Here is a 13479-nt window from a genome sequence, read left to right as displayed (position 1 = left end):
ACTGTAAACTGGAGACTCTGAGGTCAGTTCACCCTCTTCACTCTACAACTTCTATCACTCTTGTTATTGTTGTCATGATTTTCACTTTACTGCTGTTGGAAATTCAATTTGCAGACACTGGTTTGTGATAGTAATGAATGAAACTGGGCTTGAAGGTACAGTGGGTAAAATCCTCCCATCTAGTGGTCAGATTGCAGATTGCAGATGCTGAAGTGGACATTTCACTTTGATTTTCAGAGTGATGACACCCAGGAAAAACTCTCTATCATTATAAACTCCATCATTTATTCTCTGTTCAGGTTGTGGGGCTGCAATTTGTCAGAGCTCAGCTATGATTGGCTGCTCTCAGCTCTGAAGTCCAACCCCTCCCACCTCAGAGAGCTGGACCTGAATATGAACCCCCTGAAGGAGTCATCAGTGAAGGAGCCACTGATGGATCTTGTCTACAGCAGTGACCATCAACTGAAGAGTGTGAGGTTAGTACTGGTTTGGAACCAGTGGATGATGGTTCCAGCACCAAAGCCAGTTGATCCCACAGCAGAGGTCCAGTGTTCCCAGTCACAGTGTGAGAGGAGGATGGTGACGTCCAGCTGCTCCTCATTCATCCAACATCTGCTGCCAAACTGCTTCTTCTCTCAGTTCACCACCCAATTATTGATCAGTTCATCTTCATCAGGCCTCAGTATCAGTCCAACACTCCATGGTCACATGACCTTCTGATGTTCCACACTTGACATGTGACTGAGAGTCTGCTTCTTCTCACCAGTCACTCCATCAACAGTCAACGTCTCTGTGATGATGCGTTCAAGGACCGTGAGTCCTGACTCCTGCTGTCTCTTCTTATCTTTGCAGGTGGTGGTGAGGATGAGGAGAGTGAAGAGGAGAGCTCCATCTACTGGTGGCTGACAGAACTACAACCAGTGGAGCCAAACAGCAAGCTGCACGCACCAACACTGTGTGGGTGTGTCACGACCTTTGACCCCAGTGCAGCCTGGTGGCTGGCGGACTGCTTCTCCCTACAAGCTGCTGTGGTTACTGGGAGAGACGTCCCAGAAGCCACTGGTGGAGCTGAATCCTCAGTGGAAGAAGCAGGACTTGGAGCAGCTGCTCAGTGAAGGCAGCAGCAACACAACCACTGCTTCTGCTCTCATCATCCACGGCTGGAACATCTCAGCATGAAGGTTCCACACATCAACAACACACTGCTCTGCTCTCACTTCAGACTTCTATAACATCTTCATTTTGGAGGTGAAAAATACTTTTCAAGAGACTTTATTTCTGCTTCATGATCTTAAATAAGGAAATCATGTGGAAAAGATAAAGTGATTCACAACACCTGTGATGGGAACTCAAATCATTATTGAATCATAAGTAAGACAAAAGAAGTTTCCCTCAAAATAATTCATGGTTTTGATGCTTGCCAGCTGTTTGTGTGGAGATTTCAGAAGGACATCAATGAATCAGAAGGAAACCAGATCATTTATTTTATGTGATTATGTTATACCATCCTAACTTTGTTACTAGCTCAAACATTATATTTCAATGATTCAATATTCTGACAATAAAAGCCATCACAACCTGTGTAACCTTGACCTCAACTGACGTTTCATTTCTCCTGCTTTAACACTTTGATTATATATCTCCTGAAGTCCTGCCATGGGGATTCTCCATATCTGAATAACTTGTGTACTCAAACCTTCTGTAGGCCATACCCACTTCTCCACTCGGTCTCAACATAAACCACATGAATCAATGAAAATAAATCTCACTTTTACAAACAAATCCAATTCAGTTCAAATATAATTTAAATAAAATAAATGATACATTATAATTAATCACCAACAGATAAATCAATGCTGGATATGAGGTGGTTTGCCCTCTCTGGGTCGGTGGGGAGGCCCTGCCTCAGGGGGAGGAGTTCCAGCATCTCGGGGTCTTGTTTGGGACGCCTCCCTGGGGAGGTGTTCCAGGCATGTCCCACCAGGAGGAGACCCTGCTGGAGGGACCAGGTCTCTGGGCTGGACTGGGAAGCCTTGGGGTCCCACTGGAGGAGCTGGAGGAGGTGACTGGGTCCAGGGAAGTCTGGGGGTCTCTGCTGAGGCTGCTGCCCCCGAGACCTGACTCCAGATACGGCAGTAGAAGATGGATGGATGGATGGATGCCAGGTGATAGAACATTTCATAAAAACAGACTGCATTATAACTTCTATTACACTCTAAATAACTCACTCCAATATAACTGCACTCGTCCTTCTCTCACATTACATTGGATCACAATGACCAAACAACACAACAAAGACAATGATCCAACTGTACTGCCACTTCCAGACTCAGTGTAGGTCTGTAGGCCTCTTGGACCTTCATGTGAACCACTGCGTGTTGACTGGAGGTGAAACATGGCTGACTGCTGTCCTCCTACCTGGACAATGCAATCTCACTTTCAATCTCACAGCCACTAAAAAACCTGATTGTGATTGAGAGGTCCTCAGCAGCCAATCACTGTTGGGAGTCCAGCCTTCAAACACTCCTCCTGAATCCACAGTCACATCTGTGAGCATCTGGAACTTTGGCCCTGATCCTCCACACCACACAACTTGGGATGACAGCGCCACCTACCTGGATCCTTTCAGCAGCCAGTCCCATGTTCTGACCCGTTTCCACTGTGGCCTCTTGGCTCATCTGGACCGGAGTCTGGATCATCAGTGTCCAGGTTCATGGAATCTGTCAGAGTGCCGTCGTCCTGTGATGTAATGATAGAGAATCACTCTATTTATAATAATGTGCAGAACCACTAGAGTGTCATTTCTTCACTGCTGTCAGCAACAAGCATTTGGTGTCACACTGGTGTACAACACTTATGGGCTAATTAATAAGAAATGACATATTTAGGAATCACCCGCAATGCCCAGATTGTTGCTGCTTATCTGCTGATATGAGCCGTCAACTGTTGCAATATAGAACCACGGGCAGGAAATTACAATTAGTGTAGAGTGTATTATAATTTAAAAGTTTACTAACGGTAGTTCTTTAAAGAATTTAGCAGGGATGGAACAGCCTAACGTGACGACGTCACTTGTAAAACGGTAGGAGCTCAACCTGCTGTCACGGTGAAAACTCCGTGTTACGTCCCGTCTCGGGGGACCGAGACGCAACGTGTGGGACACCTTCCCCCACTCCCAAGCCTCATTAATTTCTCACGGCAGTTGGCGGTTTTTAACAAAAACATTTATTGATCAGTAAATAAAATAAACAAAACAACTTAACCGGTGGGCAGCAAAGGCTTCAGGGTGGGCCCAGGCCAAAATAATAAACCAAACTCCAACTAGCTCGCCTTAAGAACTAACTAAAGAAAGAAAGAGAAGCCAAATACAGAAAGGCTAACCTCCCTACATATTTAATAAACAGGAGAAAAGAGGGGACAAAGAAAATGGCAGCCCACCCCTATGGCTGCGTGCTCTAACACCATTTCAGAAGTGACTAACTGTGGACTTGGGAGCGGAGGAGGGATGACCGTCAGGCTGGCTCGACTGCTCCTCCTTCTCAGCCATGGCGCGTCCAATCAGCAGCCAACATCCAGGACCGCACCTGCAAGGCATCATCCACTCTGTTCATGACAGACAGAATCTTCAGACATCAAGAACCTGATTCTAACTCCACTGGTAGTTTGGTGGCCTGCAGTGCTGGGATGCTTTGTTTTGTCTGTCACTGTGGTCCATTGAAGCAGCTCCAGAGAGTTCTTCCTACACACAGAGATGTGAAGGTGTGAATGGTGTTAGTGAATGGAACTCACTCTGCTGTAGGTAGTACATGGTGGCGACGCCTCCACCAGTCAGCACAGTGGTGAAGATGGTGAGCTGCTGCAGCTGAGAGGTAGACACCCTCATCTTCTGCTTCCTCTGCAGACTCTTCCAGTGAGCTCACAGGACAAACTGTTGCACAGAAGATCATGTGGAGACCCACAGTGGGACATTTCAAAGAGATGGTTGCTTCTTCAAGCCCAGGCCAAGACCATGGTGCTCATCAACAGACACACTACACTATTGATTTTATTATGTTAATGACTTTGTAAAGTGTCTGAGGTTTCTAAAATGTGCCATACAAATAAAATGTATTAATATCTATCTATCTATCTATCTATCATGCTTGATTACTACTATTACTGATGTACTACATCTGCTGAAGTTCCACAGGCTGTCTAATACATTCAATGAGTGTTTGTGACCAGTGTATTCTTTCTAATGATATACGTGTGAACGAAGTGAAAATACACCAGGCCAGGCAGAAAGTACCGCGCCGCATCGGTAGGGGGCAGTGACGTGCCGGGAGGCTGATGACTAACTGACTGACAGCGCTATCAGGTGCAGTCAGGCACAGACGTAATAAATGAATGAATGACGGTGGCCAACAGAGGTACAACACCGCCCCCAAGTGGTGAGCACTAAACAACACATGTGTGGGAGCTTTCTGACAGTGGCCACCTCTCTTTGAGCTGCAGCCAGTGATGGTCTTCATCCTCTCCCACACCTCCCTCATATTGTTGTTCTGCATCCTTTCTTCATTTTTCCTTCTGTGCTGCTCCCTCGCCTCCTTGACTTGGACTCTGAGTTCCCTCTGGACCCGCTGGAACTCCTGTCGCTCAGCATCTTTGAAGATCTTCTCCTGGTTCAGAAGGTCCTCGATGTCGCTGGTTCTCCAGGGCTTGTTGTTGGCAAAGCAGCGTCCAGATCCAACTTGAACAACAGCGTCCATACAGAAGTTTCTAAAGTCCGTAGTGCAGTCAACCATCTGGTCCATGTTGTGGTTGTGAGAGCCCTGCAATGCGTCCCAGTCTGTGGAGTCAAAGCAGTCTTTCAGAGGCTGCTCCATGTGACCAGCCTCTCTGTCGTGCCTTGTCTTGTCCAGTGGGTGAAGGGCCTGGGTTCTGGTCCAGGGCCTGGTTCTGGTACTCTCTTGTCCTGGGGGTCCCCATCCATCCGGGGGCCAGGTTGTGCTTCCTGTCCTCCATCCAGGGGTGTCTGCCTCCCAGCCCTCTGGTCCTGGCTCTTCGGGGGGCTGGTGGCCTCTGGCCAGGGGGGCTCACTGCTCTGGACCTCTTCCCCACCAGCTCTGAGTTCATCTGTTTACTATTTGAATGAGTTCATTTTTGGATCATTAATTATGTAAACTAATATCTGTTGTTGTTTGGACACAATACCTGTACATTGTTGCCAGTTGCTCTCCCAAGCCCTCACTTCCATCCAATTTTTTCTCTCTTTTTCTCTCTCTGTCCCTCCCTCAGTCCTGGCCACAATATCACTCATCCATCAAAATAGAATCAAAGCAGTCATCAGGTCCTTCCTGAACCCACCCGTGTCATTCACACCCTGGGCTCACAAGCTCTGCCTTTGAGAATCAAATCTGTCAGCCATCATGAAGACATTCGGACACACTTCTGCTGCTCATGATGGCCAGACAGGACAAGGGAAAAAAAAGATTCCCCTCTGTCATTGTCAAGAAACATTTGAACATTGACACCATCACCTACCCTCACATATATTTGTATGTGTATTGATTTATTGAGCACAATTTAAAACAAGGAGGGAACGAAGCCCAAAGGGCTTGAACAGAGTTCTACTCCCATCATCTACAATCAATCCAAAGTCAAATGTCAACATAGGAAGAGAATCATTTCAAACAACAGACAACAATATAGAATACATTGAACAGTTCAAACATAAGGAGATGTTTTTTCAGTCAGTATATTTGCAGAACACACACAGTGTGTGTTGAGGCCAGTCAGGTTATTGATTCATACACACTCATCCTTTCATTGTTTGCTGAGGGCTTCTGTTAACTGCTGTCTCCCTCCTCCACAGTCACTGGGTCGGAACCAGAGCTGCTCTCAAGTGCTGCTGATAGAGCTAACAGGAAGTAGCCATCTGCACAGGGCTGCTGCTGATAGTGGAGCATCACGTGTACTTCAGTAATCATCCAATCAGGAGTGTTGTGCTACGACTTTGAGGTTGACTTGTCAGGGGGAAGCAGTGGAATTGTGTGTATTTTTGTTTTGCTTGTGAGAGTGACGGTAGGGAGCCTCTAATGTTGACTGAAGGCCTTCTATTGGCTGCTTTTGTCATTTGCCACTTCATTGTGGGTTGGTCCAGAGGGAGGGGCTTGCTAGTTAAAAGCTGACCACCAAGGCTCAGGTGGTTGTGATGAGGCAATTCAAAGCAGAAACAAGGTATTGAAAGTCTTCAAACAGAATCTTAATGATCAGAGTCTTATTGTATATCAAAGCTCACAAGCCAGGGTAGGAAGAATCATAAAGTGTGCAAAGAAAGAGTATTGGCAAAGGTTTTGTCACTCAGTAGGGACTAGTGTTTTCAATTCAAGAGGAGCAATTTGTCATCTCAATTGAAGCATCCAGTATTCAGAGACATTTTGCTTTTCATGCTGAGCTACGTGAAAACTCTGAAGTCACTTCTACCGATCTTTTGGGGCCGTTGGAGTCTCAGCCCATGGTGGGACTCAAACCAACAACCTTGTGATTCACAGTTAGTTGTCTTATTAACTGAGCCATCTGTGGGCTGATGGGATGCAGCTCCTGGAGAACTGATTGAAGCTCTTCTCTGAACAGTTGAAAAAATCTGCATACAATGTTGTTTTTTTCCAAGTACAAACAATTTTAAATACTTTCATTAAAAGTTATTAAAAAAGTCCTGTGGTAGCTTAGCACGAGACAGCGCTACTCCAAGCAAAATCTCAACATGTCTGAAAACCAGAAAAAAACACATGCTAAAGTATAAAGTACAAATATACACAGTAAAAACCTGGTCATGTGGTACCAAGTGGGATTTGAAGCCACATCTTCTACAACCACAGTGAGAGATTTAGCCTACTGAGCTAACCACCTTGTTAGCCTTAGCACTGTGGAGGTCAATAGGTCACCCTGTTCATACATCCTATTATACAGCCCACTGCTTCTGGTAAACACGTGACTATAAACTGTGTCATTATATCATACAGTGACCTATATATGATTGATTTGATGCTGATGATCTTCTATTATTCATCACTGATGAGGAAATGAGTTGAAGAATCTTTGGTTTTGGCAACTTGTTGTCCTTTGTTGTGTGTCTGTGTCGCTGCTTGTCAGTGTGTGTCAGTGTGTGTGTGTCAGTGTGTGTCAGTGTGTCAGGTGAAGCACTGAGGCCTCTGTAGTTCTTTGCTTTCTCAGCGCTGAAGACGGTCTTGTGGGGCCCAATGCTGACTCCCAACACAGAGCTCCTCCTTCCCTCTTTTCAAACTCTGTTTGAATTCCATTTTCAAAGAGTGAGGAGAATTTTCTTTCCTCTTCATTGTATCTAAAAGGCTTCAGCTCCACTTGTTGTGTTGCACTTGTACAAAGTGACTGTGGCTGTTTGTTTCTCCTGCAGAGTCCAGTGTTGAAACGCACCAATGTCAAGTCACTGCTGTCTATTGATGTAGTGACATCCCTGCACAGACCTCAGGAACCTGCTTAGCAGCTTAGCAGCTTAGCTCAGTGGGTTAGCCTGCTTACTGTGGTGCTGAAAACCAGGGTTCCAATCCTGGTTGTTGGTTCAATTCTGAAGCAAAGCCTCTTTTGTTCTCTTGCTACTTTGAACCAAGCCCAACTCCAACACTAAGTGAGCCTCTAATCTGTTTGACTGGTGGGCCATAATGGCTTCTACAATATGACAGAGGGGCCGCTTTCTCATTGGAGGAAGACATATATCAGGGGATGTGTAGACAACATGTTGCTTTAATGGCAATTAAATAATGAACACAACAAAATAATTGTTTTCATTGTTTTCTATTTCATGACTTAATGACTATTAATATAATTCCTTCAAGTTTGGTCGGCCGGATTGGAGAGTGTAATTGGCCGCATATGGCCCCCGGGACGTAGTTTGACTTCAAACCTGGATCCTCTGACATAATTCCTCCCTTCTGAACAGGCCAGAGGTGGAATCATCTTTATATGACCTTCCGTTCCTGAAATACACGTCTTTGACCTATGAATTTGACCTTTGACCCGGTTCCAACCGTCTGACCCCTGATTCAATTGTTCCGTTACAATCAGGCTCCCTGAAACTGGGAGGGTGGGCGGAGTTTCAACTCAACAACAGGAAGGTAAAGTCAGTGAATGTGGATTTGAACAGTGCCACTGATCCCTCTGGCCCTGCGCTTTTCAAAGCCTCCACTGGGGGGCGCCAGAGGACTGCAGGGGAGGCGAGCGTGAAAAGTGCGGCATCCTATTGAAAGTGAAGCCAAAGTTGAACGATGAAGCGGCGGGAAAAGCAACAGTGTCCATAGTGATGATGAAAGTCTCTGACTACAGTTGATGTGTTGATGATTTGATTGGAGGAATTGCACCAGCAGCCTCAGAATGAAGACATGAGTTGACTGGAGAACTGGAGGAGCTTTCAATGCATTGAAAAATATGTTGAAAAACACTGCGATATTTATTAGAATGTGTTTCAAAGAGATGGTAAAGCATGCAGATGATAGAATGTGTTGAAAAAAGACATTGAAGATCAAACACAAAGGATTATTAAAATGTTATTGAAATATACACGTTTAAGAACATACACATGTGAAAGATGCTTACAAAAATACACATGTGTACAACATTTATTGTTGAAACCTTTTTTTAATTAACAAAGCAATGAGAATAACAGTAGTAATGGACCTACCTTGACCTCTGACCCTTGACCTTTGACCCTGAGAGAGAGAGATTATTTCAAGTCGAGGCTTTTTAAGGTCAAAGGTGATCAGAGCAATGATACTTCAGCATCAAAGCTTCTCTACAATAAATGCAGCATCCTTAATGCTGCTCATTGAGATGTGTGTGTGTGTGTGTGTGTGTGTGTGTGTGTGTGGCCAGCAGAGGGCAGTGTTACTGCAGCTTGCAGTCATTTGCAGCCATTTGCAAGCAGTGGCTCCAGTGCTTGGATGTTTCCCACAAGCTTCATTTGTCCATCACTACTTTGTCCTGCAGTGTGTTCTGCTCCTTGTGCAGTTTCTGCCACTGTTTTCCTGCCACTGCTTCTGACACAATGTTTGCTGCCCTTGTCTTTTGATGGAGTGAGCAGCTCCTTGAGGACCAGACCATCTTCACCTCTTGCACTCCAACTGCTCCTGGGAGCCACAGCCACACTGGATGCACCCTGGCAGAGAGAGAGGGGCGTGGCTGCACTTCAGCTCAACACAGCGTCATGTGATTTCAGGGAAGTGGGAGCAGAAACACTGATCAGAGAATCTAAGAATCAGAAAATATCCCAAGAGCACCTCAAAGTCCAAGTGCTTCTCCGTCTGGCTGCATGTTGGCTGGAGGCAGCAGCAGCAGCAGCAGCAGGAGTCTTCCTCTCTGTTCACAGAGGGTCGCTCTAGGTGGACACAGGTGGCTTCTTTCACTCCTCTCTCAAACCATCTGTCTTCTGTGTCTAAAATCTGGACCTTTGAGTCTTGGAAGGAGGGGCCTTTGTCCCGGAAATACAGATGAACCGCTGACTCAACAGAGCTGTTGATGACAACACCTGCTTGATCATCAACACCTGATGTTGAAAAATCAACACCTTGCTATTGGTCGGTCCCATCAGCCTTGGCCCCGCCCACACCTCAGAGTTGGAGCATTTCTATCTGGCTGTACCCCAGAGAAACAATGGAAGGCCTCAGATGACTGGAGTATTGATTTGAGAATCCACGTATTGGACAGATCAATATTTTAGTCCTGATCTGCTCAATAGTGTCATTTCCCATCATGCCCCTCTCACCAGTCAAGCCGTCCCGCTGCCAATACTGGTAAAGACACGACATATAAATTTAAATATTGAAGTTTCACATAAAGTATCCAGTTTTTAACGTAGGATTTTACTTATTTGATCATCCAACAGCATTGTTAGATGGCGAACCAATGGCTTGATACTATAAAAACATCACTTCTGGGGTTGGCCAGCCGGAGGGAACGGTGGTGACACAACGAGGAAATACACTGAAGGCTAGACCGTCCCCAGTGGTTACCGGGGAGGCGGGGTTTGGTCCGTCCTTCTAGGCTGGGTCCTTGAAGAACGCTTCCTTCAGACGGAGGACACTTGGACTGAAGGGTGCACACCCTGAATTGAGACACAGCACATATGTGACGGAGAGTCTGCTTCTCATCAGCAGTGAATCCATCATCTTCACTCAACAGCAGTGAATGTCTCTGATGATGCGTTCAAGGACTGAAGTGTGAGTGCTGACTTCTGCCGTCTCTTCTTCTCTCCTCACATGGAAGTGATGTGTTCACGTTGAGGGAGGATCACTTGGTCCTGAGGATGGGGGAGGGCTCTTCCAGAGTGCAGCCAGTAGGGGGCATTAGAGGCTCGGCCTCCTTGTTGTCCTCAGGAGCTGACAGGAAGTGTCACATCCCTCAACAAGTGTCCAGTCTCATCACGTCAGGGAGAAACAGGTGCAGCTCTTCAAAGAGGAAATCACATTTTTCTCACCGTCATCATGGACTGCCAACAAGTGATGGCAACTGTAGTTCTGGAAAGAGCCGCCAGGGGGCGCCCTCGAGTCAAAACTACCTTCTACTGCAGACTTTACAGAGAAATGAACACATGCTGAAAAAATAACACATTGATTAACAGGCAGATATTTCAGACAGGTCACTCTATAATATGTCAATAAGAAACACAATGTGTTCAAATGTGGCCTTGAACCTTCAAACCTTCCTATGACGCGTCGGTCCTCGCAGCTCCCAGTTCTGCCACTGAGGGGCGCTGTTTGACCAGTTTTTGCTTGTTTGGTTTTGTTTGTAGCCACAATGCAAGCATCAGTTGTATCATAGTGGGGAGTTGATCTTTCTGCCTGGCAACAAGACATTTCCAGCCAATACAAAAACTATGTCAACATAATAATACTGCTGAAAATCAATCAATCCTCTCTCTCTCTGCCCCCCCCTCTTTCTCCCACCCACTCTGTCTTCCCCCCCCCCACCCCCCCCCTTTGACATGGTCACATTCATCATGTTGAAATGCAGCAAAGCCTTTCTGAGACTGAACTTTATGCAGTGGCAGGAATGTTTGATGCTCTGTCATAAAGTGCAGCTCAACTCCACTGAGATGAATTTCAATCCAAAGTTCAGTGCAATGTGACTCCACTGTCTCTGTCTGCTGAGAAACAAAGGGCCAGTTCCACAGAGCCACTGCTCAACCAGAGCCCACCAGGTGTCAACCACACCAGATAGAAAATATACATTTGATAGATGAATATGTCATCTAATAATATATTAGATGATGTGACAAGACCAGCCTAGAAAACAGCTACAAATCCATGACGGGCGCAACGTGGTGGCTAAAAGACGTCGTCATTAACGGCTGCGCTCCATTCTTTGTGGGTCAAATTCTTTGATTGTGAAGCTGCATGAAGGGATTGAATTTAGAAAAGAGAGCAAAAGACAAGAAGTGATTTGTGAAGAGCCCACTAGGAGGCCAGCAGGCTGTCAGTTAGTGTTGATGGAGACAATGATTCCATCCAACTAATGATGGAGTCAGAAAAACAGCTGACAAGTGATGGACACCAACAACTGATCCACTCACTCAAAGCCAAAGTGTCTCCACAGGAAGACGGAGGGGAGTCCTGGTGGTGAGAAGCAGCAGCTGAAGGAGCTTCTACAGCGGCAGCAGCAGCAGCAGCAGCAGGCCAGGATGAGCTGGACGTCCTCGTTATACAGAAGGTTCATTGGCTCATTCTGGGACCGGCCTGCTCCATCAGGTGAGTCCTCGTGTCTTCAGTGTGGAGCAGCACTGCAACCTGCCAGTCACAGCCAGACTGATCACAGTAAGACTGTCCACCGGCACCTCCTTCACTTCTCCCTCTGAGATCACGTCAGGACCTCCAGTGAGAAGATTCACTGAGGGACGTTGAGAGCAAACAGTCACACAGCAGCTTCACCACAGCAGCTGAAAAGTTGTGGAGAGAAAATGATGCTCACACTGTCACACTGATGTTTTCTTCTCCAACCTTTTCTCTGCTCCAGAGGCTGATGATGGTCTGCAGGAGCTTCTACAGCAGCAGAAGATCAGTCTGGAGAGGAGATGTGAACGTGTGACTGAAGGTGAAGAAGCAGGAAGTCAAACCCTCCTCAACAGCATCTACACTGACCTCTACATCACTGAGGGACTGAGTGAGGAGGTCAACAGAGAGCATGAGGTCAGGCAGCTGGAGACCAACAAGACCAAGAAGACCACAGAGACCAAGAAGACCACAGAGACAAAGAAGACCACAGAGACAAAGAAGACCAAGAAGACCAAGAAGACCAAGAAGACCAAGAGGACCACCAAGACCTCTGAGACCATGGAGACCAAGAAGACCAAGAAGAGCCTCCACAACCGTCCAATCAGGTGCAGCCAGATCTTTGAAGCCTCACCTGAGCAGCAGGGACTCAGAGTCAGAGTGGTGCTGACCAACGGCATCGCTGGGGTTGGAAAAACCTTCTCAGTGCAGAAGTTCACTCTGGACTGGGCCCAGGGCCTGGAGAACAAGGACCTTCATCTGGTGCTTCCTCTCTCATTCAGGGAGCTCAACTTGGTCAAAGAGCAGCACGACAGTCTTCTGGAGCTTCTCCATGTTTTTCATCCAACGTTAGAGAAGCTCACAGCAGAGCAGCTGCATGTCTGCAAACTTCTCTTCATCTTGGACGGCCTGGATGAAAGCAGACTGGCTCTGGACTTTGAGAAGAACCAGGTGGTGACTGACGTCACTCAGAAGAAGTCAGTCAGCGTCCTGCTAACAAACCTGATCAGAGGACATCTGCTTCCCTCGGCTCTGCTGTGCATAACTTCCAGACCTGCAGCAGCCAATCAGATCCCTCCGTCATGTGTGGACTGGCTGACAGAAGTACGAGGCTTCACCGATGACCAGAAGGAGGAGTATTTCAGGAGGAGGTTCAGAGATAGAGGAGATGTGTCCAGCAGGATCATTTCCCACATCAAGGCCTCCAAGGAGCCTCCACATCATGTGTGAGATCCCGGTCTTCTGCTGGATCACTGCCACAGTTCTGGAGAGCATGTTGAGCTCAGAGCAGAGAGGAGAGCTGCCCAAGACCCTGACTGACATGTACTCACACTCCCTGCTGGTCCAGACCAAGAGGAAGCAGCACAAGTATGGAGGAGGTCCACAGGAGCTGACGGAGGCTGACAGGGAGCTTCTTCTGAAGCTGGGCCAGCTGGCATTTGAACATCTGGAGAGTGGAAACATCATGTTCTACAGTGAAGACCTGGAGAAGTGTGGTCTCAGTGTGACTGACGCCTCTTTGTACTCAGGAGTTTGTACAGAGATCTTCAGAAGAGAGAGTGTGATCTTCCACAAAACCGTCTACTGCTTTGTTCATCTGAGCGTCCAGGAGTTTCTGGCTGCAGTCTTCAGCTTCCACTGTCACACCAACTGGAAGAGGACAGAAGATGGTCACTCTGGAGAATCCCTGGATGAGTTCCTT

Source organism: Nelusetta ayraudi, unplaced genomic scaffold (assembly GCF_046127955.1).
Source record: "Nelusetta ayraudi isolate G7.1 ecotype Tasmania unplaced genomic scaffold, CSIRO-AGI_Nayr_v1 ptg000023l, whole genome shotgun sequence".
Classification (NCBI taxonomy): Eukaryota; Metazoa; Chordata; class Actinopteri; order Tetraodontiformes; family Monacanthidae; genus Nelusetta; species Nelusetta ayraudi.
Note: the sequence above shows the minus strand (reverse complement) of the source record.